The sequence below is a fragment of the Diceros bicornis genome, chromosome 34, assembly GCF_020826845.1.
Source record: "Diceros bicornis minor isolate mBicDic1 chromosome 34, mDicBic1.mat.cur, whole genome shotgun sequence".
NCBI lineage: Eukaryota > Metazoa > Chordata > Mammalia > Perissodactyla > Rhinocerotidae > Diceros > Diceros bicornis.
The window spans coordinates 33,986,405-34,011,218 of record NC_080773.1 but is presented as its reverse complement, the minus strand read 5'-3'; the positions used below and the strand labels follow the sequence as shown (position 1 = coordinate 34,011,218).

At 39.6% G+C, this 24,814-nt stretch overlaps 3 pseudogenes; all 3 read right to left on the bottom strand.

The window, feature by feature from the left end:
• Positions 1-2,844: 2,844 nt before the first annotated feature.
• On the bottom strand, positions 2,845-4,776 carry LOC131397727 (vomeronasal type-1 receptor 4-like; annotated as a pseudogene).
• Positions 4,777-18,023: 13,247 nt separating this feature from the next.
• On the bottom strand, positions 18,024-18,619 carry LOC131397726 (ret finger protein-like 4A; annotated as a pseudogene).
• A 4,301-nt stretch (positions 18,620-22,920) lies between these two features.
• Positions 22,921-23,827, bottom strand: LOC131397463 (vomeronasal type-1 receptor 1-like; annotated as a pseudogene).
• Between the last annotated feature and the right edge of the window lie 987 nt (positions 23,828-24,814).

Sequence of the window (24,814 nt, the reverse complement as noted above, 5' to 3'; positions counted from 1 at the left end):
TATCTTGGTTATTGTGAATAATGCTGTAATGAATATGGGGATGCAGTTATCTCTTTTAGGTAGTTATTTCAAGATCGTTCTGCCAAGGAATTGTAAACTGAGTCTGGTCATGAGGAAACATCAGAGAGGCCCAGGAGATGGTCATTCTATATAACCTATTCTATAGGTCGAGGATATGAAAGGAAAGGAATGACAGAGGAAGAGTTTGAGATTGGAGCAGAAGGAAGAGGACTAACAACTAAATGCAACACGAGTTTGTGGTTGAGATACTCAACCAGAAAAGAAAAGAAGATATTTTGGATCAGTTGGAAAATTTGAACAGGCTCTGGGGCTAGAGAGTAGGGTTATATCAACATTGGTTTTCTAAGTTGAAGGGCAGTATGATGGTTCTGAAGGACAGAGTCTTTGTTGTAGGGAAAATCACACTAGTGAGTTTAGGAGGGCAGGCACCGTGTATGCACATTACTCTCAAATGGTTGAGAAAAAAGACTGGGGATAATAAGATAAAATATAGAGAAAATAGCTGATTAATCAAATGTAGTAAAGTGTTAACAGTTAGGGTAACTGGATGAGGGAGAAAGTGAAGTATATTTGAAATTATTTCAAATCAATTATTTTAAAAATAATTCATAGGCGTTAAATTCCATAGTTTAAAAAATGAGTTTGTATACTGCTAAATATATTTCTATTGACCATATTTTATTACCTTTTTTCAAATAAAAATAATTTTGTACACTTTAGTAGGAAAAACAGCAAGTAAAATTTAGACATTTTTAGATAAATAAACATCAAAACAATTTACCCAGAGCAATCTTACACTCCTGCAAGTTAAAGGAATTTCTTCATAATGAAGGCAAATTATATTAGAGGAAAACACATGTAAAAAAAGAATTATAAGCAGAAGAAATGGCAATCACATAGATCCATGCATAATCTATACTTTCTTTTCATTTCTTATATTCTACAAGAGACAACTAGCTCATGACAGGAAAAATAATAGCATTAATTGTGAGTAATAACGTACAGAAGAAAAATTTACAAAAACAACAGCACGAAGGATTATAAGATATATGGACATATACTAATGTAAGATTATTATATATTCTATGAAATGGTCAGCAGTAGTTCTAACTAGAATATAATACTTTGGGAACCCATAATAAAATTGCTACAACAATCAATAAAAAATAGTTCTACCTTAGCACTATTGAATTCTTTTCTTTTTTTTTTTTCGTGAGGAGATCAGCCCTGTGCTAACATCTGCCAATCCTCCTCTTTTGTTGTCGAGGAAGACTGGCCCTGGGCTAACATCCGTGCCCATCTTCCTCCACCTTATATGGGACGCCGCCACAGCATGCCTTGCCAAACAGTGCGTCGGTGCACGCCCAGGATCCGAACCAGCGAACCCCGGCCACCACAGCGGAGCACACGCGCTTAACCATTTGCGCCACTGGGCCGGCCCCATTTTCTTCTTTTTTTGTTGAGGTCATAATTGTTTATAACATTGTGTAATTTCAGGTGTATATTATTATCAGTTTCTGTATAGACTGCATCATGCTCGCCAACAATAGTCTAATTTTATCCATCACCATACATATGTTGACACTATTAATTTTTAAAGTGGAATATTAAGAATACGAAACTGTCCCAAAAGAAGGCAAAAGGAAAAACAAAGAGAAAAAAGCAGCTAGGACAAAGAGAAAACAAAATCCCCAGTTTCTGTGTTTCAGTGACGAAAACTAAACATTCATGTGACAAATACCAAGATGGCAGCTCTACACCTTCCTTAGTGATGTCATCCATACAATCAATCAAATTTACTGAGGGTCAACCATGTAAAGAAAATTCGAGCATAAAGGGGAAGCAACCCATTGGGTAATATTTATTTTCTGTGTAACACTAGAACATGTTAGAGAAATATGAGTGAAATAAAGATATAAAATAATGTAGAAAAATACATTTTCCATCTGCCATGTTTCTTATCTTCATCTATGAAATAAAGTCTTCTTCCACTCTGCAGTAATATTATCTAGACCAATATTGGATTATGAGCCAATGTATGTCAGGTATTAGCCATATCCATGTTGAGATAAAATTTGTGGAAACACTTCAAATACTTCTGAACAAAGGAGATTTCTTTCAGACAGCTTCACTGGCTAGTGGAAAAATGGTTTCCACAATACTTTTATGTATCTTTTTTGAGCTGGTAATTTGATGGATTGGCTTTCAGATTTCCCAATGTAGCAGCACTATCAAATTGACCTTCTAAGTTCATAGGATTTTATGTAAAAAATTGGTACTGAGTACAAATATCAAAAGGTACAAACTTCCAGTTATAAAATAAGTTATGAGGATGAATGTACAACATGGTGAGTATAGTTAATAATGCATTTTAAAATATATATTGCAGGGGCCAGTCATATGGCCTAGTGGTTAAGTTCAGTGTGCTCTGCTTTGGTGGCCTGGGTTCAGTTCCTGGGTGTGGACCTACACTACTCGTTGGCAGCCATGCTGTGATGGCCACCCACATACGAAAGAGAGGAAGATTTTCACAGATGTTAGCTCAGGGCGAATCTTCCTCAACAACAGCAGCAACAAAACATATGTATTACATATTTTAAAGTTGCAAAGAGAGTAAACATTAAGACTTTCTCTTAAGAAAAAAAATTTGTAATTATGTATGGTGATAGATGTTAACTAGATTTATTTTGGTGATCATTTTGCAATATATACAAATATCAAATCATTATGTTGTACCCCTGAAACTAACATAATAGAGCAATTATGGTTATTGTTGAAGCTGTCTTCTATATATTTAGCACTTCAAACATTGTTTCTAACAATTTAAAAGCAGAACCTAGGAGTTCTAGGGTCCCTAAGGATCAGCAGGAAGGGGCTAACAGTGGGAAAACATGAAACCAATATATGAGCAATCTGCATCAGCCATAGACGAAAATCTAAAAAGGCAGTGACATAAAAAGTAAAAATGGAATTCAGCATGTAGAAGATGACAAAAGTGACTACCAGAATCAAGATGGTGTGAGTGGCTCTAATGTCTGGGGGACGTTTGTGGTAGCCATTGGAGGTATGAATATGCTGCACTCTCTGGTGGTGTCTGTGCAAGAGAAGCACCATGGAACCACTGGCCCAGCCCATGAGGCCAATAAACATGGCATCAGGACATGACCACAGGATGACAATGCTTGCACTGGGACTTGAGGATGAACAGAACCACTTCCCTTGAGTCTCAGTGTCATTTCCTATGTCCTGTGGACCAGTGATTTTCAAGGGAATATAGATATTCATTAAGAAATTGAGCATCCAGCAGGTATAACAAGAAGGACCAATGACCTTGGGGGCTCTTCCTCTGAGCAACGTCCACTCCATTCTCCTGGGGAAGAGAGTGAAGAACTGATAGGTGCTCAGGACACAGGTGGAGCACACAGTGGAATTGCGAGCCACCCTTTGTATATAAATACAAGTTTACACCCAAAAGTGGACAGAGGGTTCCTCAAAACAAAAGCTGCCATCATGTGGGGAATCCCAGATGAGAGAAGAACCAAGAGATTAGCCACAGCCATGTGGGTGAGAATCGTGTGTGTGGGTCTCTGCTTGTGGTGAAGCAAGTTTGGATAGACATTATGGAAGAAGAGAATGACATTGGCCACAGTCCCAACCTCCATCTGGAAAAGAAGGATGGCATTCACAGCCACTTACCCTGTGGTTCTTAGGATATCTTTCTGAAAAGAGATGGCTTCGGAGTAGCCTGGAGCAAAAGATTATGCCAGTGATGACATCAGCAGTTTTCTTACATAACCAACGTTGGAAAAGATTTTTGTTCTTTCTTCTCCTGAGAAGGGAGATGCTGTCATACTCCACAGGAGGGGCTCAACCTGGAGAACATACACCTGACAATAGTTGTACCTTCCACCGTTATTATTTTGTATTTATTTCTGTTTACTTTTATATTCTGATTCTACACCAGAATGTAAGGTCCATGAACTTAGGATTAATGTCTGTCTCATTGAACAATACAGTTGACAAAGAATAGGTGTTAAATAATGTGTACTGAGTATGTGAATAAGTGACAGGAGACAGATAAGAAAACACTGTACCCCCTCTGAATTCATGGTCATCCTGCATATTATAAGAATGTATTGAGTGGCGTTACCAAGATAGCAACGTAGGAAGCTCCTGACTTTCCCTCCTCCCATGGATGCACTGAATATACCTATATATGAATCAATTCCCTCTGAGAGAAATCTAGAAACTAGTTGAGTGAGTGTTACACATCAGATGACTGAGAAAATACCCACATTGAAATGGGTAGGAAAGTCAGACCCACACCCTCAACATGATCCCCACCCCTGGCACAGAACCTTACAATCCAGATGAAGCCCCCAACTCCTTGCTTCTCCTTGGGAAGTGAGGGTTTGAACCACACATCTAGCAACCCAATTTTTAAGGCTGCCACTAGAAGAAATGGCCACCAAACCACCTAGCTCTGATAGCCAATGAGGCTTGGCATTCATGATTCCTACAGGACTATAGCAAGTAAAAAGCAGTGATCAAATGGGGCTGCTGGCACTCCCCATGGCTATACCTGCAGGCCCAGTGCAAAGAGAACAGGCAAAAACACTCACTGCCCCGTTTCTTGCTGGAAAGCGCTTTACTACATACTTTACTAGCTTCTGCCCTAAGGTCTGGCTGGTAATCTAGCAGCTGACTTGGATGATCCCAGGATCCTAAAAGAGAAGGTGGGCACTTCCCCCACATTCTATCTCTGGTTCACTCCAAAAATAAAATCAAGTCTTCAGCTTCAAGATCCTGGAAGGATCTTGTCCACACATCTATGCCCCAATCTTTGCAGCTTCCACCCAAGGGATGGGCCCTCAGATCACCCAGCCCCAACATCCAGCGGCACTCAGCAGTCAAGAGTCCCACAGGACCATATCAAACAAAAAAAAAGCAGTTTTCATGGTCACACATAGACTAAAAGTGAAGGGATGGAAAAAGATATTCCATGCAAATGGAAACCAAAAGAAATAGGGGTAGCTATACTTATATCAGACAAAATAGACTTTAAAACAAAAACTGTAAAAAGAGACAAGGTTATTATGTAATGATAAAAGGGTCAATTCATGAAGAGGAGAAAACACATGTAATATTTATAAACCCAACATTGTAGCCCCTACATATATTAAGCAAATATTAGCAGATCTCAAGGGAGAAACAGACAGCAATACAATAATAAAAAGGGACAGTAATAGGACACTTTCAGCAGTAGATCAGACAGAAATTCAACAAGGGGTCATAGATTTAACTACATCTTAGACCAGACAGACCTAGTAGACATACACAGAACATTCCATCCAACAGCAGCAAAATACACATTCTTCTCAAGTGCACATGGAACATTCTCCAGGATAGATCATGTATTAGGCCACAAAACAAGTCTTAAGATATTTAAGAAGACTGAAGTCATATCAATTATCTGTCTGACCAGAATGGCATGAAACTGGACATTGATTCTAAGGGAAAAACTGGAACATTCACTAATATGTGGAGAATAAACAACATGATCTTGAACAATCAGTGCTTCAAAGAAAAATCAAAAGGGAAATAAAAATATCTTGAGACTAATGAAAATGGAAACACAACATAGCAAAAGTTATGGGATTCAGCAGAAGGTTCTGAGAGGGAAGTTTATAGCAATAAGCACGTACATTAACAAAAAAGAAAGATCCCAAATAAACTAACTTTACACCTCAAGGACGAGAAAAAGAATAACAAACTAAGCCCAATGTTAGCAGAAGGAAGGCAATAACAACGATCAGAGTGAAAATAAGTGAAATAGAGAATAGGAAGACAATAGAAAAGATCAATGAAACTAAAAGCTGTTTTTTTGAAAAGATAAACTAAGTTGAAAAGACTTTAGCTGGACTAAGAAAAAAAGGCAGAAGACTCAAATAAAATCAGAAATGAAAGAGGAGACATGACAAATGATAACACAGAAATATTAAGGGTCATAATAAACTAGTTTGAACAATTATACACCAACAAATTAGATTACCTAGAAATATTGGATAAATTCCTAGAAACATAAGACCTACCAAGACTGAATCATGAAGAAAAAGAAAATCTGAACTCCTCAATTACTAGTAAGGAGATTGGATCAGTAATCAAAAATCTCCTGACATGAAATGTCCAAGACTAGACGGCTTCCCTGGTGAATTCTACCAAACATTCAAAGAAGAATTAATATCAATCCTCAAACTCTTCCAAGAATTGAAAAGTAAATGTCTCTGCTTGTAGATGTCATGTCTTATAGATAGAAAATTCTAGAGACTCCACCAAAAAACTGTTTGAACCAATAAACAAGTTCAGTTAACATGCAGGATACAAAATCAATACACAAAAATCAGTTGTACTTCTATATAGTAACAATGAACTACTGCAAAGAGAAATTTAGAAAATAATCCTTTCAAATCAAAAAGAATAAATTACTTAGGAATACATTTAACCAAGGTGGAGAAAGTTCTGTCCAGTGAACTCTTTAAGACATTGATGAAAGAAATTGAAGAAGACACAAACACATGGAAAATACTTCATCTACATGGATCAAAACAATTACTATTGTTAAAATGTCCATGCTACATAAAGTGATCTACAGAATCAATGTAATACCTATCAAAATTCCAATGGAATTATTCACAGAAATAGAAAAAACAATCCTAAAATTTGTATGGAACCACAGAAGACCCTGGAAAGTGAAATCAATATTCAGAAAAAAACAATAAAGCTGAAGGCATCACACTTCTGGATTTCAAATTATATTACAAAGTTATAGTAACCAAAAGAGTGTGGTATTGACATAAAAAACAGACACATAGACCAACGGAACAGAATAGAGAGCATACAAATACTCCCATGCATCTAGGGTCAATTAATTTTTGATAAATGCACCAAAAATACACAACAGGGATGGGATAGTCTCTACAACAAACAATGTATGGAAAACTGGATATCCACATGCAAACAAGTGAAATTGAACTCCTATCTTACCCCATACATACAAATAAACAGGTTAAAGACTTGAATGTAAGTCTTGAAAATGTAAAACTCTGAGAAGAAAACATAGTGGGTAAGCTCCTTCGCATCTATCTTGGAGAAGATTTTTTGGATACGATGCCAAAAGCAAACTAGACTTTTCGTGGTGATCAATTTATAGTGTACACAAATATCAAATCACTATGATGCACAGCTGTAAATAATAGGATATTATATGTCAATTATGCTTCAATTTTAAAAAAAGCAACAAAGCCAAAAAAATAAGTGGGACTACATCAAACTAACAGGTTCTCCTCAGCAAAGGAAACCACCAGCAAAATGAAAAAGCAAACTATGGAATAGGAAAAATATTTGCAAATCACATATCTGATAAGATAATAATATCCAAAATATACAAGGAACTCATATAAGTCAATAGCAAAATAGCAAATAACTCAATTTAAAAATGGGCAAAGGACCTGAATAGACGTTTTTCCAAATAAGACATACAAATGGCCAACAGGTACATGAAATGTGCTCAACATCACTAATCACCACTGATATGCAAATCAAAACCACAATGAGCTATCACCTCATGCCTGTTAGAATGGCTGTCATCAAAAAGCCAAGAGATAACTGCTTACACACTGTTGGTGGGAATGTAAACTGGTGCAGCCACTACGGAAAACAGTATGGATGTTCCCTGAGGAATTGAAAATAAAACTACCAAGTGATTCAGTATTTTTTTTGTATATATCCAAAGGAAATGAAATCATTAACTCGGGGAGATATCTGCACTCCCATGTTCGTTGCTGCGTTATTCACAACAGCTAAAGTATGAAAACGATATAAGTGTCTGTTGATGGATGAATGGATCAAGAAAATGTGGTGTATATATACACTGGAATATTATTCAGACTTAAAAATAAAGGAAATCTTGCCATTTGCAACAACATGGATGAACTTGAAGGGCGTTATGCTAAGTGAAATTAGCCAAACAGAGAAAGACAAATACTGTATGCTATCACTTACATGTGGAATCTTAAAAAACAATTCAAACTCATAGAAACAGAGGGTAGAATGGGGATTGCCTGAGGATAGGGGAAAGGGGAAACGGTGGTCAAAGGGTACAAACTTGTTGTTATGTGATGAATGAGCTCAGAGGATCTAATGTACAGCATGGTGACTACAGTTGATCACACTGTGCTGACTAATTGAAATTTGCTAAGAGAGTAGAACTTAAGTGTTCTCACCAAAAAACGGTAAATATGTGAGTTGATGGATGTGTTAATTAACTCAATTGTGGGAATTCTTTCACAATGTGTACATATATCAAATCATCATGTTGTACACTTTAAATATATTCCAATTTTATTAGTTATACCTCAACAAAGATGGAAAAAGAATGTATTAACTTACCAAAATGTAAAAATATTGTTGAAATTATAAGCTTATCTAACTAATTTTAGTACAATTGCTAGAGAATCAGTTGTCCACAGTTGAGAACTCATATAGTAATTCATCAGAGTTGCTGGATACAAAATACTTTTTAAAAAATCTGCCACCCTCTGAATACACAAGTTGACTGCACAATGTACTGAGATCTTCTATTCTTTATAGAAAAGATCCCCAGTGGGAAAAGTAGTCTAATTCTCAACAATTCCCCAGATCTTAACTTATGAGGCTTTGAGGTCAGGTCCTGGACAGGTTCTCCTAAGTGGTCTTCTGCCCTCAGTCCACACCAGAAATTAAGCATCCTGATCGTTAGACTGAATGCTCAGACAGATTGTTTTTATTCCACGTTACTTCTTCTTTTTTTGTTGGTGAGGAGATCAGCCCTGTGCTAACATCTGCCACTCATCCTCTTTTTTTGCTGAGGAAGATTGACCCTGGGCTAACATCCGTGCCCATCTTCCTCCACTTTATATGGGACGCTGCCACAGCACGGCCTGCCAAGCAGTGTGTCGGTGCACGCCCGGGATCTGAACCGGCGTGTGCACTTAACCTCTTGCGCCACCGGGCCGGCCCTACTCATTACTTCTGAGTGACTACATTTGTCTGACTCTTTGCTTCCTTCTGAATTTTACAAAAGAGCATCACTCTAGTTCCTTAAGCTCAAAGTAACCCACAGCCCACATGGAGGTCCCATTAAAGTAAAGTTTGATCAGGCCCTATGAGTGAAGAAGAAGGTTTTGTAGAGGACAAGGCAAATACTGATTAGGGAAAAGTGTGCGTTCCTTCTAGAAGAAATAATCCTTAATTTAATCATAGGATTCAGAAGCCATTGTCAGGTACAGAAGGGAGAAACGAATTGGAAACTGAAGTCCAAAGTTATAAACACAGCTTATTCTTCAAAATAATACTGTCCTTCTTGAAAACAACAAGTAAAAGAAAACAGGAAGCAGTACAGTGAAGTGCTTAATAGCTTTGGATCCACCCATCAGGGTTTTGGTCCAGATTCTCCTCTTGCCTGTGCTGAGATATGAGAACTCACCCTAGAACTCGCACAACCTTGCCTCTTCATTTGTAATATTGAGACAATAAGAGGACCTCAGGTTAGAGGCAGGAGAGCAGGGAGTCAAGAGTCTAGACTCTGGGATCAGAAAGCTCTCCTTCTGTGTCAAGGTCATCCACTTATTAGGTTAGTGCAACCTCAGGAATTTTATTCACCACTCCGAACCATTTTTTCTTATTTAAAAAGTAAAGTAAAAACTAAAAAGAACATGCATCATAAGGTTGGTGTGAACATTTAGTGTGGATTTCAAGCTAATTGTTGATCAGGACGTCTGGCACAAAGGAAGTTGTTGTTTACTATTAGTAGAAACAATTGCTATTGTAAATACTGTTAATGTTCTGTTTTCATTATTTACCAATGGCAGGAGGGTGAGGAAGACAATAGAAGGCATGGTCAGGCACCCAGGTGCATTCCCACCTCACTAGAATCCTCTATCGCTTTACTCACTAGATGAGCCACCCTGCCTTACTTCCATTGGAAGCACAAGAAACACATTTCTGCTTCACACAGCAATATGTATCCTTCTCTCTTCATGGAATTCCCATCTTCCCACCATTGCATGTGCTTGTTCCTTCTCACACCTCAGCTCCACTTGAATGTCAGCTGCTCACAGACCTTAAATCATCCTTGTTCACCAGACTTCATTCCCTTCTTTCCTCTCAAAATGAAGTTCATACCTTTTGTTTGTTTGTTTCTTCCTCCTCATCTTCTCTCTTCCTGATACCTTGAAAGCTACATGAGGACAAAGAAGTGATCTCAACATCCACTGACAGATCCTCAGTCCATAACCATGTCTGGCACAGTGAGCTCCTGTGAGCATCACCCACTGCTACACCTTCACCATCGCCAACAACAGCAGAGGGAGATCCATGCTGTTGTGCACAGAGCTGAGGATGGTGCCCTTCCTTGTATTTCTATATGTCCCTGCAGTCCACACACTATTTCACCAATATGCATTTTAATGGTTCCACATCCAATGTCAACAAAATTATGGAAAAAGTGTATCCGGTGCCAACGTGTATTTGTGAGAATGTACCTGTGTGTGTGCCAGTGTGTGTATATGCCTGTGTGTGTGTGTGAGTGTGTATGCATACGTGCTGCTGGGAGCATGTCCTCACATACTTTGACACCCAACCCTACATAACAAAATGTGTGTTTATTCTTCTGAAATGGTGCACTCTGGTGTTCCTTCAAATGTCCCACCCTATCCTTGATCCATTCCACACAGCTATCCCTCTCTGCAGTTCCTTCAAAAAACCTGTTCTATAAAAGAATCTAATCAGAAACTAACTATTCAGATTTATCCTTTGCGTTACTATTACCTGTACAAGTCCATGGTTCTCCAGTGTGTTAAGTTTTACTCTAGTCCCAGTGAATCCCACAGAACATTGTTTATTGACAAAAGAGCTCACCTGACTCTCATGCCCCATAGATCCTCATATGAACTCCCTGGAACCCCACCCAGTGCTCCCTAAATCACACCTGCAGTGGCTCCTAGTGCCTGCAGGTCCCCTCATCCCTTTGCACCACTCCTACCACAAACATGGCCTGTGGCCTCGTTCATATGGGGATGAGAGTTTAATGAGGTGGGTGATATGGTGATATGGTTGTATGTTCTGTGGGGCACACGGAGATTGACCCTACAGGTGAGGTGCCTCCCTTATACCAGCAATCACCAGGTAGAATGCAGAAGGATGCACCTGCCCCCGCAGAGAGGATGACCACCAACCCCACACAGTCACAGGGGCACCACCACAGCCAGAGTCAGAAACCAAATCCCAGAAGGTTCCCTGTGCTGTCATAAGACAGCACATCCCAGTGCCTGCTGTCCCTCAGGAACCGAGGTGAAGAGATTAACCCACAGGCATGGAGGGACCAGCAAGGGCAGCTCACTCTCCATGTATTCAGAAAAGCTGGTGCAAACCGTTCTTGAAAAAAAAAGACCGACCCTATTTTCCAACCACTCCTCTGAAGACACAGCTCTGCTTTCACTAAACAAAACTGAGAGGCGGTTGTGTCTTTCTCATGCCTGAGCACTTTTTGCTCCACTGGCTTCCTCGTACCTTCTAGGGTTTGGTATCTGCTGTGATTGAGAATGCATACAACACAGGGGAAGCAGCCAGAGTTAATTCTGATGCTGAATCAGCAGAGGAGTGTGTCACTCATCACAGGTGAGCACAGAGATCAGAGCTGGTTTGTAGACCCCCTAGGAGAGAAGGAGAAAGACCAGCTAACAGAGCTCATGGTGTGCTGAGGGGAATGGACAAAGGAGTCAGAACAGGCTGTAGATGGAGGGATACAGTGAGAGTTGGGGAAGGTGGAAGGCTTTGCTTCCGGTGTAGAATTGCTAAACCTTTCACAGAAATTGCCTTTGATGGTGTCTTGGTTTTAGCCAACACTCCATTTTTGCAGACTTTTTCAATATCGGCCTGTCTTAGCCTGTCCTGGGTGGCTTATACACAACAGAAATTTATTGTTCACAGTTCTAGAGGCTGGAAGTCCAAGAGCAAAGCTGCAGCACGGTTGCCTTCTGGTGAGGGCCCTCTTTCTAGTTCATAGCTGGTGGCTTCTTGCTGTGTCCTCACATGGTGGAGAGCGGCTGGGAATCTCTCTGAAGCCTGTTTTAAACACACTAATCCCATTCAAGTGGGCTCCACCCTTTTCATTTCAGCATCTCTCAAGGAACACATCTCTTAATACTCTCATCTTTGGGGGTTACAATTTCAATATATGAATTTTCAAGGCACACAAACACTCACCCTATAGCATGGCCCAAAGTACATTCTGCCATATTTCCAATCATAAGATGCACTGTTGAATTTCCACAGAGGCTATTCTTCTAATTTTTAATTCCAATTAAAAAAAAATACCCTGTTTATTTTCCAACATTCACACCATTTTAGCAGACATGAAAATGAACTGGATTTTATCTCACTACAAATTCTCTTTTTTTTTCTCCTGCTGTCTCAGGCTAAGGAAGGACAGAGGGGAATTTTCCCATTCAATTAGAGAGATAAAAATCTGAGCTACACTTACACATACAACACAAATAACACATAGAAGAGTGACACAGAAATTACTGAGATGACTGTATTCAACTGAAGTGGGATGTGAAAAAGGAAAAATGTGTATGTCCTTAGAGCACAGACTATTTCTCTGTGTGTATTTCTGTTTGTATGTGAGTGTGTGTCTGTCGTTGGATCTCATTTCATGTTTCAGGATCTTTAAGTCACAACCCAAACTCTGCACACCAATTTGTACTCCTATATTCACACCCAGCCCCAATCTGTTAGGTCTGAGAAAATCAGTAGACTCCCTCGTACCTGGTTGAGGAGCTCAGTGACTCTGGCCATACAAGGCTCTGCATGGATTCTAAGAGGAACTGTCCCTCTTTCTCTCGTTGTCAGCGACTCCAGGGCACAGGGACATGCATTGAATCTCATGACTCTGGTCCCACTCTGAAACACACTCCAATGCGTTCCCGCCTTCCACCTGCCCAGCCAGGGCACCAGTGGGCAGCTCTGGACAAGGCAGGGTCGGCACCTGTCCTGCCCAAGGTTAGTGCACAACTACAGCTCTGAGTTCCTCTCCTGCTGGAGACCCCTCTCCTCCTGTTCTCTGCCCTGAGACTGAACAAAAGGAAGCACTCACCTGGCTGGTCTTGGCTCCAGAGCTCTGTGCAAGGAAGTGTCAATCAGGATGGACCACAGTTATAGAGACAGGGTTCCTGGACCTGGTCTCCCCACAGAGGTGCCATTATCATGTCATCTGCAGTATGGGTGTCAGTGTCTGCATGGAGAGTCTGGGGTGTCTCCAATGAGGGGTAAATATTATCCCCTGTGTAAATCACCCTCAGCCACTTCTGGTGATTAGTGACAACTCTTGGCAATTATCGAGGAGATCTCCATGAGCAGGTGAACAGAAGGCAGAGGAAGTTTTCTAGGTTCCCTGTGGGAGAAGAAGTTTAGAATGAAAGTCCTAATTGGGGGTGGAAAGGACACTCCAAAGTGCATCAGGGGCTCCCTGCACTGTGTTTCCTGTTGGGCATTTTCCTTCACGCTCTTTCACTTTTTCTGAACTGGTCCAAATTTTGTTCACTCTGATCATCAGCATGTGATCTGGAGGCTGGTCTTTCCCACAAGTTTAAGTTCCATAACAGTCGCTATTTTCAGCCTCAGGTCTGTTTAACCTGGAAAATCCCCCATTTGAAGGCAGTGTTTCCCCTTCAGAATCCTGGGGTGACCCTCAGGGGCACATGACTTTTCAAAGAGATTACAATTTGCTCTAAGTCACACCAGGAGCCCTGCTCTTTGAGTGTCTCCTTGGACTACCAGCCTGTCCTGTGTTCCCGACTGTGAGCGCTGGAAGAAGCATTCCTGGAGACACAGACAGGGATTAGGAAAAAGCACTGATTAGGAAATACAGAGAGATAAAAAATTAATTACTGCTTTAAAATTGATCAGTGGAATTATCAACTCATAATTGGAAATTTCAATTGATAATCGGATCTTCAAAACAGGCGCACTCACTGGGCAAATGGGCTGATGTCCTTCTTCTGAGATACCACAGAGCAGAAGGCGCACAATAAACCCTCCCCATTGGGCTCCTTCTCAGTGAATTGATGCACTAGAGGCAGCAGGCACATCCACATTTCAGGTACACGTGATGTTCAAGATGATCCAGCAGATGGGACACCTACTGGTTCTTTAGAGTGTCCGACCATGGCCCCTCTCTTTGGAAAAATGTGCATGATGATGGTTTTAATCTTTTGAGTGATTGTTCATCATGGGGATGTGTCCCTGCACGTTTAAACTCATAGAGATACTGTGGACCTACTGTGTGCCATCCCTAGGACTAGGTAATGAAGATACAAACAGAAACACTCATGGCCCTGGTTCTGATATTTGAATGCTAGTTGGAACAGAAGACATGATTCATCTTAAACCTTTCAGTTGAGGTGGCGAAAGGGTTTATGTGTGGGCTGTCCATTGTGGGAGCCCCAGTCACATGCGGCTGCTGAGCACCTGACATGGGCTCATCTGAGCTGAGAGGTGCTGTGGGTGTAAAATGCACACCGGATTTCAAACATAGAATAAGACAGAGAGATTGCAAATTATTTTGTCAGAAATTTTCAGAATTGATTACAGCTTGAAATGACAATATTTAGGATATTAAAATAATTTAAACTGTTTCTTTTCACTTTCTTTAATGTGGCTACTAGAAAATTTATAATATAATTACACCTGTGGGTCATGTTCCATTTCTGTTGAATATTGATGGTGTAGACTCAGAAACCTTTCAATCTCCACAGCTGGACCTATCTGGTTGTGACAAAACACTCAGCAGAAACTTAGAGGTTGAATAAGTCAGTGGGAGAACACAATTCCCCATCTTATGGAGTCTGTCAAGCTGTGATGACTAAAGAGAAGGAAAACACTGTCACTTCTCCACCCTGTGTGTAAAAATCGAAGTCTGCCCACTGCTCCTGGGGCAGAGCGTCCAATCCAGGGTCCCTGAGTGCACACACTGTGCTGGCATTGAGCTGGCTTCAGACAGCACTCGTTGAATTAATACATCACTCCATTCCTAGGACCTTTCTTGTCATATCTGATATTTGTAGAACTCTGAGACGTGAACAAGAAATTCCGTCAGATTGGACTCACTTCAAGTCCACTGGGTTCTCTTGCGGCCTCCACTTGCTTCCACTGCAGCTCGGTTCTGGATGAGAATTCCCCACAAGGAGCCTATATTGGAGATGGTCCCTCCTCCCTCCTTATTGACATCCCACCTCTCCTCTTTACCAGATTATGATGTAATTCTGGCATATGAAATTTTTACTGAGAACCTTGACCACTTACCGCTTAAAAAGAACAATTTATCCTGAGAATGGTTTTATTTTTATTAGTATGGATGAAATATTGTTTAATCATTCTGAATTAGATCTGGAACATTATGATTGTTGATGACTGTTGATTTGGAATGAGGACAGAAATTTTTAAAACCAAATATTGGGCATCAATTTTAATCCTTGAGAAATGAACACAGCTGGTTTCAAATATTTTTTGCTCACAAATGTAAAAGCCCCTCATATTTAGATCTGGAAATTAATTAAACCTACTCATAAATATTTCCTACTTTCACACTCACTGGATCACAATCATTTCTTCAAAATGGTGTTTTCTCTGTGGTTGGAAATCATCTTAAAAAATTGGGAAATAAGCCCCAAAACCATTCCCCGCCATCCTCACTGTGACACGGGCTCTCACTCTCTCATACATGCCTTCCCTCTCACATATGTGTTCTAGAATATGTGTTCTCTTACACACAGCTGTATACACACGTGCCTTGTCATGTGAGGGTGCAGACTTGTAGTGACTGCCCCAGCTGCACAAGCTCACAGGTTTTCAGTCTCACCCTGTCTCTCCAATTTTCTCACACAGAAACTCCACCTTAGACACACACACCCTCTCACCAGACCTGCCTCTGCCTGACATTTCTCTTAAAACCTAAATGCCTTCTTCCTTCAGACTGTCATCTCTCTCTTTGCAGATGTCTATCGACCCCTATTTTGTCCCCCAGTGCCACCTTCCCCACATTGTGGGACCTAGCACCCATTTCTCACCAGTTCATCCAACATGCCCTTTACTGTGTGAAGGGAAACCCACCCACACATCACATAAAGCCCTAATACAGGGGTCAGCCCTAAAGCCTGTAGCCCAGCCAGACACTCATTTTTGTAAACAAAGTTTTATTGGAACGCACATTGTTTGCATATTCCCTATGGCTGTTTCCCCCTCACAATAGTCACACTCAATAGGTGAAACAGAGACCATATGGCCTATTGGCTTATAATATTCATATCTTGCTCTCGAAGAAAAGTTTGCTGAACGCTGCCACTCATTGTACTTTGTGTGATTTCCAGTGCCCACCACTTACCCCATCTCAAAGTCCATAGTGACCTCAACTTCTAGGACAAGCACACATTCCCTATGGGTTTCCAAGAGGCTTTCTACAAGAAAATGTTCTCTTTGCTATCTTTTGTTTCTTATACAGTATGTCTTTGTGTTTTTTTCTACGTTTAGGGCTAAATCTTTAACTTTATTTTTTTTATTTATTTATTTTTTTGTGAGGAGGATCAGCCCTGAGCTAACAACCATGCTAATCCTCCTCTTTTTGCTGAGGAAGACCAGCTCTGAGCTAACATCTATTGCCAATCCTCCTCCTTTTTTTTTCCCCCCAAAGCCCCAGTAGACAGTTGTATGTCATAGTTGCACATCCTTCTAGTTGCTGCATATGGGACGCGGCCTCAGCATGGCCAGACAAGCTGTGCGTCGGTGAGCACCCGGGATCCGAACCCGGGCCACCAGCAGTGGAGCGCGCGCACTTAACCGCTAAGCCATGGGGCCGGCCTCTAACTTTATTTTTCATCACGTGATTTATTTCACTTTAGTTTGCATGTTGATAATTTCAAAGAGCACCATTTAATGAAGAATCCCTTCTATATTTCCTTACAGGCTGTTCTGAATGACCATTTCAATTCTTATGACTCTAAGCCTAAACTTAACTAAGCATCATTAACTCTAATCATTATCAACAAAAATAATGATTAGTTGAGCACGTGAATAAAACAGAAACGTTAAAAATGGTACTGTATTGGGAAGGGGTAGATCTCATCACATCTCCATCACACTCAGTGCCCCCAGTAGTGACAGACTCTCCCGTCTCTAAAGGACTGCCCTGGGCTGACAGCAGCTGGCTCATGGGGAAACGCTGGGAGGGAACACTCTCTCTACCCCATGGCCTGCAGGAAATGTCAGAGTGATAAGAGGGAGTGGCTATAGTCCATACCCCTTGCTTTGAGGTGGGACAACTATGGTACCGTTCACACTTCAGAGCCCCTGCAGAATCAGGCTGAGATTAGGCTTCAGCTGAAACCACCTGCTTGAATAAGCTGCTTCTGCTGCCCTACCCACCTTCCTCAGTGTTCTGTGAATATTTGTGTGCATTTGATATGAATGTGTGTTTTTCAGTCATTGAGTGGAACTAGTACATACACACCTATGTTTTTACTGTTTATATAGGTCTTGTTTCCTTATCATTTATAAAATCAATATATCCATTGAGTCACAACCAAATTTTCATTTAATTGATAACTTCCATTACATGCTAAGTTGATCCTACAGAGAATGAAAAGGAAAACACTTGGGAATTGATCTGAAAGTTCAGAACATGTTAATTGGAACAGAAATATAAACAAGTCCCAAAGGAAATGACCACAACAATATGAAATATTGGAAATGTAATTTTCCTTAATAAATATAATTAGTGGTTCTGATTCATGAACTGTTCTATATTTTTCTGCTACACTTTTTGACTATACATGTAACAAGCAGAAAACTTCATAGCTAAAGCAATGAGCGCACAGGAGTTTTCTATGAATGTTTCTCCAGTCAGAGGTTCATTTGCCTTGACCTGGACTCACTGGAGGAATAGCTATGCCTGGATTCATCACAGGAGAGATTCTCAGGAAGCCTGCATCATCCTTAATCCGCTTTGCAGGAGCAAAAAATGGACGCAGAGGCTCCATAGCAGAAATTTTAGTGAATGTAAAAATATGGGATCCATCACTCATGTGATAAAAAGAAATGATCCCAATATCCATATCCAGGAAAATCCCTACTCAATGAAACCTAGGCCTCACTGAGAGAGCAGTCAAAGGCACAGCGCTGGCTGAGTAGAGATCTCCATTTCTTGAACCCACAGTCCAGAAGGCAAGTTCTGAAGACAGTACAATTACCCCTTGTTGATTAACAGATTCTCTGCAAACACCCACATCCCATTCTTTGCTTGTCCCTACATCCACCTCCCAGTAATGGCGACCAGACGTGAACCAAGGGGAGCCCAGGACACGAACTGCATAGATGAATCTCTCAGGATGGGTCCTCCAATACTGTCTGAAATACCCAAGGTTATACTCCTTATGTCCTCAGAAAGGATGAGGTGGTTATTGGCTGTGTCCATGTCCGAGGTTACATCCACTGTGGGCAGAAACATAAGCAAATCATCAAGTACCTACACTATATATCACTCTTCACGTCTGCTGCCAAGGCCCAAATATCTCATTCACGTTCCCTTCTTTAACTCTACACTTCTTCCCTAATCAGAGTTTCCTGGAGAAACTTCCCCGGTGCCTTGATTAGATCAAATTTTATATGTAGAATGAATGATTATAACTGGAACTAGTTCTTCCTATTCATCACAGGTATTCTCTGTACATTAAGTTATTTGATCATTTGTTTAAAGATTTTTCTTCACTTTAGTTGGTAACATACATGACAAAAGAGACAATGACTGCTGTTTGTTCTCAAATTAGACAAAGTAACACAGATTCTGTCAAAATATAGACAGCAAGTAAATATTTGAATGATGGAAAATATTTTACTTATAGAATAATAATATTGAAACACTAAAGCTTTTCTTTCCGTTTTTTCTTCTTTTGCAATTACCTTCCTCATTTACTGTTGTTGAATAGGCAGTTGCATTCGGGGCCTTTTCATTTCTCTCTATAGTTGTAGTAATATATAAAAAGAATGCTAGGAGTCCTGAGATGAGATGAGTAACTCTGGATGGTCAGGATAGAGGAAGGGATTTCCGTGGACATGAGTAGGGATGTGCTGGGATCTTCATAGCAACTTATATCTAGTTATTAGTGGGGCAGTGTTCAGAGGGGTAGGTAAAATGGAGAAGAATGACTGTGTGTAGTGGCAACGTCTCCAAGTAACCGTGATTGTGAGGATGGGTGCATTGAGCTGCTTGTCCTAACATGACCCTGTGTATGGAGCCAATGGGGCCTCAGAAATCAACTGACCAAACACCAATTGCTTTACTTGGCTCCCTTATCACACAGCCCTTTGGAGATGCTCAGACTTTCTAACCATCAGAGAGGAACTGTCAAGACTTGTCAAGTTTCTGGGACAGGTTTTACCACCCTTAATTCAAGTTTTCATGGGAGTAAGAAGTAAACTCACTTAGGAAACAAAGCAATTCATTTCTTTCACAATGACATTACAGACTGGAATACCTACCAAAGCACACTCATTGAACCACTTGCTAATGGGCAGGGAGAGAACTTTTTGGGGTGATGGAAAAGTTCTGAAATTGGATTGTGGTGATGGCTGCAGAACTCGACGAATTTACTAAGAATCACTGAATTGTACATTTATAATGGGTAAATTATTGTATGTAAATTATACCTTGATAAAACTGTAAAAAAAAAAAAGAACAGTCTCAGCATATCACCCTCATAAAGTCCTAATCAGTTACAAACACCAAATGGTAATGGTGAGAAGGAGAGATCTGGCGGATGCCAAGCTGACCAGGTCATCAAGGTGAACATCACCACCGTTGGGATAGATAGACATAGTCTGTGCCCTGGTGTGAAGCACTGAGAAAAACACAGCATCATTTTTCTTTTTTTCCTAACTATATTGAGATAATATAGACATGTAAGATATGTAAGTTTAAGGTGTACAACGTGTTGATTTTATACATGCACGTATTGTGAAATGATTACCACAAAAGGTAAACACCTCCATCCCCTCACAAGTGTATGTGTGTGTGTGTGTGTGTGCGTGTGCAATCTAGTAACATTTAAGATCTACTCTCTTAACAACTTTCAAGTATATAGTACAGTATCGTTAATTGTAGTCACCAGGCTGTATATTATATCCCCACAACTTATTCATTTTGTACTTGGAAGTTAGTACACTTTCATCAACATCTCCCCATTTTCCTGTACACCCCAACCTCTGGAAACCAGTATTCTACTCTCTGTTTTATGAGTTAGGCTTTTAAGATTCCACATGTAAGTGAGATCATACAGTATTTTTCTTTCTCTGTCTGACTTATTTCACTTAACATAATGCCCTCAAAGTCCATCCATGTTGTCGCAAAAGGAAGGACTCTTGTCTTTTTATGGCTGAATAATATTTCATTGTATATATACACGTTTTCTTTATCCATTCATCCATTGATGAATACTTAGGTTGTTTTCATATCTTGGTTATTCTGCATAACACTGCAATGAACATGGCGATGCAGTTATCTCTTTGAGATAGTGATTTCAAGATCCTTCTGCCAAGAAAGTGTAAACTGAGTCTGGACATGAGGAAACATCAGAGATACCCAGGGGATGGTCATTCTATTGAACCTGTTCTATAGGTTGAGGATATGAAAGGAAAGGAATGACAGAGGAACAGTTTGAATTGGAGCAGAAGGAAGAGGCGTGACAACTAAATGCAACACGAGTTCCTGGTTGGGATCCTCAACCAGAAAAGAAAAGGAGATGTTTTGGATTAGTTTGAAAATTTGAACAACATCTATGGGTAGAGAGCAGGGTTGTATCTACATTGATGTTCTAATTCGAAGGGCAGTATGATTGTTCCGTAGGAGAGTGTCTCCGTTATAGGGAAAACCACACTAGCGAGTTTAGGGTGGCGGGCACCATGTACATACATTACTCTCCAGTGGTTGAGAAAAAAGACTAGGGATAATGGATAGAATATAGAGAAATTAGTTCATAAAGCAAATGTAGTAAAGTGTTAACAGTTGGGGTATTGGGGTAAGGGAGAAAATTAAGTATATTTGAAATTTTTTCAAATCACTTATTTGAAAAATAAAAATAATTTACAGGCATGAATTCCTCGGTTTTTAAAATGAGGTTGCATATTGCTAAATATATCGTTATTTTTTATCACATTTTATTACCTTGTTTCAAACAAAGATAATTTTGTACACTTTAGTAGGAAAAACAGCAAGTAAAATTTAGACATTTTTCAATAAATAAACATGAAAACAATGCAACCATAGGATATCTACACTCCTAAAAGTTAACAAAAGTTCTTCATAATGGAGGCAAATTATACCAGAGGAAAACATATGTACAAAAAAAATTATAAGCAGCATAAATGGCAATAATGAAGATACATGCATAACCTATACTTTCTTTTCCTTTCTTATTTCCTATAAGAGACAATTAGCTCATAACAGCAAAAATAATAGCATTAATTGTGAGTAATAACATATACAGAATAAAAATTTATAAACAATAGCTTAAAGCATTATAAGATATACGGAATTATACTAATGTAAGATTCTTAAATATTCTGTGAAATGGTCAACAGTAGTTTGAACTAGAATATAATACTTTGGAAATCTGATTTATAATGGCTACAATAACCACTAAAAAGAAGTTATACCTCAACACAGTTAATATTAAAAATGGAATATTAAAAATACTAGCCTGTCTCAAAAGAAGGCAAAAGGAAAAGCAAAGAAAAAAACAGATATGACAAAGAGAAAAAAAGTTCCCAGTTTCTCTGTTTCAATGATGAAAACTAAACATCCAAGTAACAAATACAAAGATGGAAGCTCTACACCCTCGTTAATATGATGTCATCCATACAATCAACCAAATTTACTGAGTGTCAACCATGTAAAGAAAATCCATGTACAAAAGAGAAGCAATCTGTTGGACCACATCGATTTTTTGTGTAACACTACAGCATATTAGAGAAATATGAATGAAAACAGATACAAAATAATCTAGAAAAACACATTCTCCTTCTGCCACGTTTCTCATCTTTATCTATGAAATAAAGTCTCCATCCACTCTGCAGTAAGGTTTATCTAGATCAATATTGGATTTTGCGCCAATGTATGCCAGGCATTAGCCATGCCCTCACTGAGATAAAATTTGTGGAAACACTTCAAACACTCCTGAAAAATGGAGAATATTTCATAGGGTGAAGTGGTCAAGGGGGGAAATGGTTTCTTCAATACTTGTATGTATTTTTTATGAGATGATAATTTGATGGATTGACTTCTAGAACTCCCAATGCAGCACCAGTATCAAATTTGCATTATGACAAGTAACTTCATAGGATTTTATGTAAAAAGTTGATACTGTGTACAAACATCAAAAGGTACAAACTTTCAGTTGTAAAATAAATAAGTCATGAAGATGTAATGTACAACATATGGAGTATAGTTAATATTGAATTTTCAAATATGTATTGTAATATTTGATATTTGCAATATTTAAGTAAATCTTAAAAGACTTCATCACAAGAAAAAAATTTTATAACTATGTACGATGATGAATGTTAACTAGACTCATTGTGGTGATTGTTTTGCAATATATACAAATATCAAATCATTATGTCATACATCTGAAACCAATATAATGTTACATGTCAATTACATCTCAATAAAAATATGGTACTCAGTAAATGGTTAATGAGTAGAGTAATTATGGTTATTATCCAAGCTACACTACAACACTGATTTCTAACAATTTAAGAGCAGAACCTAGGAGCTCTAGGATCCCTAAGGATCAGCAGTAAGGGGCTAACAGTGGGGAAACATAAAGCCAAGATATGAGAGATCTGCATCAACCATAGACAAGTATCTAAAAAGGCAGTGATATAGAAAGCAAAAATGGAATTCAGCATGTAGAAGATGACAAAAGTGACTACCAGCATCAGAATGGTGTGGGTGGTTCTAGTTTCTGGGGGACATTTGTGGTAACCATTGGGAGTGTGAATATGCTGCACTCTCTGGTGGTGTCTGTGCAGGAAAAGCACCATGGACCCACTGGACCAGCCCATGAGGCCAATAAACATGGCATCAGAGATGGACCACAAGATGACAATGAATGCACTGGAACCTGAGGATGAACAGAACCACTTTCCTTGGGAGTCAGTATAATTTTCCATGTCCTGTGGACCAGTAAGTATCACAGGAATATAGATATTCATTAAGAAACTGGCCATCCAGGAGATGCAACAGGAAGAATCAATGTTCTTCAGGGCTCTTCTTCTGAGCGTCATCCACTCCACTCTTCCAGGGATGAGAGTAAGGAACTGATAGGTGCTCAGGACAGAGGTGGAGCACAGCATGGTGCTGTGAGCGACTCTGTGTATATAATATGCAAATTTACACCCAAGACTGGACAAGGGGTTCCTCAAAACAAAAGCTGCCATTGTGTGGAGAATTCCAGTGGAGAGAAGAACCAAGAGATTGGCCAAACACTTGTGGGCAAGAATCATGTGTGTGATCCTCTGCCTGTGGCCAAGCAATATTGGAGATACACTAGAAGAAGAGAATGGCATTGGCCAGAGTCTCAACACCAATCTGTAAAAGAAAGATGGTGGTCACCATCACTTTCCCTGTGGTTCTAAGGACATCTTTCTGAAAAGACATGGAGAGGGCTTCACAGTGTCCTGGAGGAAAAGATTATGCTGGTGATTACATCAGCAGTCTTCTTCTGTAACCAACATTGGAAAAGGATTCTCGCTTTTTCTTCTCCGGAGAAGGGAGATGCCATCATATTCCAAGGACGGGCTCAACCTGGAGAGCATATACTTGACAGAAGTTATTGTATTCAACATTATTATTTTATATTTGCTTCTATTTACTTTTATATTCTGATTCTCCACTAGAATGTAAGGTCCATGAACTTAGGAATTATGTCTGTCTTGTTCAACAATATGGTTGACACAGAAGAGGTGTTAAATGATACATATTGAGCATGTGAGTAAGTGCCAGAAGACAAAGACAAAAAGCACTGTACTCCACTTAGAATTCATGGTCATCTTGCCTAATATAAGAATATATCAACTTAAGAAGATGAAATGGAAAATGCAAAAATGTTGGGATTATAAGATTATCTAACTAATTTTAATACTGTTTCAAGAGAATCAGTTGTCTACATTTGAGGACTCATAATTCATCAGAGTTACAGGTTAAAAAAATCTGTCGTGGACATCTAGTTTCCAGTTTTTCAGGTAAGGAGCTTAAAAGTCACCATTCCATCCTAACAACAAGAAAAAACTGAATAGACTGAAAATTCTTTGATCCATAAGTGAGGTGAGGACATAGAGGCCATCGCTGCCTCTGACACTGGAGAGAGGGACAGGTGAATACAGGGAATCCAGGCTCATGAGCAGAAACCAAGCAGGAGTAAAGCTTGAGGTGGGAAAACCTGCCCTTGAATCAACATATTGCTAGAGGTCAGTGTGGAGAAGTCTGAGAGTTAGAAACGTTGGTCAGACAAAGTTATAGGGGATCTTTACAAGTTTGTGAGTTTTACCTCCACGAGCTCAAGCAGGTTCTCTCAGTAAATATAAGCAAAAGATCTCCTTGTGCTTGTGGCAGGGGAAGGGGACAAGAAACCATTCTGAAGCACAC